The sequence below is a fragment of the Lates calcarifer genome, unplaced genomic scaffold (assembly GCF_001640805.2).
Source record: "Lates calcarifer isolate ASB-BC8 unplaced genomic scaffold, TLL_Latcal_v3 _unitig_4075_quiver_1584, whole genome shotgun sequence".
NCBI lineage: Eukaryota > Metazoa > Chordata > Actinopteri > Centropomidae > Lates > Lates calcarifer.
In genome coordinates, this window is record NW_026116687.1 from 1 (window position 1) to 1,717 (window position 1,717).

A 1,717-nucleotide genomic window follows, 5' to 3' on the forward strand; every position below is an offset into this window, starting at 1 on the left:
TTGTATTGTAATGTATTTCTGCTTTTTTGTGCACTTATGTGGATCCACTTACAGCTTTTGTTATTCCTGTGTGCTGTGACTCTTTCTGAAGAACAAACCAGTACTAGTGAGATCATTTATAGGTGGCATTAATGAACAGCAATAATGAGGACACAATCTAGGAGATCAGGCCTCCCATAAGCACAGTGCAAATTTAATAGATTCAGCAAGCGTGTTTCCATACAATAGGTTTTGCCTCTCATGGCAGAGCAGCGACTGGAAAACAGCTCGATGGGGACTGGGAGCTGCCACTAGTCCTCACTGTGCTGCAGAAAACAGATTATTCCTTGCTTCTCCTCTTTCTCATAGGTTGTTGTTAGACATTATTGCTACATCTGTGCCAACAAATAAGTGGAAGATCGGTAAAGGTAGAATATATTTTATTCATCCTCCACAAGCTCTCTCACTAAACAAACAAAACACTGTTGAATGCCTTTCAGTTTACAAAGAATAATATGGAATAATAATGTAAGGGTTATTTTTCTGTTCAGACCCTATGTATTCCAAATAAACATAAAATACAAATAAAACATATTACTTTCTGTAAACCATTACATTTCCCTGGAAAACAGCTGCAAGGTTCAAAGAATTAGTCATTTTTACAGCTTTCATGAAACACCAAAATGGAAACTTGCTGCTTTAAAGAATAATTTAACACAGTATGTGCTTTTTTTTGGGGTGATGGTATGAGGAACATCTCTGTATGCTGTCATGAGATCTGCTGTAAAACTGTGACTTATTCTAACAATGTGTGTGTCTGAGAGCAGTGTGAGGTGGATGTGGTGAAATTAGTCACCTTTGTTAGCAAGTTGTCACAAATCACATTACTTCCTTTCTTACAGGGCAGGAATGCTGTTGTGGAAATAATACCTGCAGTTGTAAATAAAAACTCTATTTCAGTTTCCCCATGCCTTCCATAGAGGCATGTTAATTTTGTTCATTCAGTTTGGAAAATATGGACAGGGCTGTTTTTAGGCAAAGGCTAGGCACACTGAAGCCACCAACAGATGGAGGGGTGCCAGGAGGGGTGGGGTGGTGGGGTGCAGTTTCTCCCAGTACACACACATGGTTGAATAAACTCCATACTGGGGGCTGAAATTCACGTGTCACTCTCATGTGATTTTTATTTTTTGACCACCTAGGGGCAACAGAACCAAGTGTGTACTCTTAACACAGACATACTGTATCATCACTTTTAAGTTGATATATTGAACTTGTGAGCAAACAATTGCTTATTTACACGTTTAGTAATTATAGAGCAACATTATCATTTTTTTGAATCTTGTCTCGGTCTGAATGTGGCCTCTGCCAACTCCTAAGAAAATTATCTGGCTCTTAAGCTGCTAAATGCTCCACTATGCACACCAGCTAGTCTCCACCTGTGTCTGTCTTCTGTGTGATGCGGAGGAGGCACTATAGAATGTGTTTTTTCCAGAGTAACATCCATGCAACATTGTCCGTGTTGGTCATTGAATATGGTGCCGCACATCCATATAATAAGCTAAACTCACAATAAAGCCCCATAATGCAAAGGAAAGCTGCAGATTCAGGTTCTATTATCTGTATAGATTTATCTCCACAAATAACCCCTTACACATTGTTGCATTGTTTTCACATTGTCACTGATATATTATTATCATAAAAATATAAGTCATAGCTGCTTTAAGTAAAATTTTGT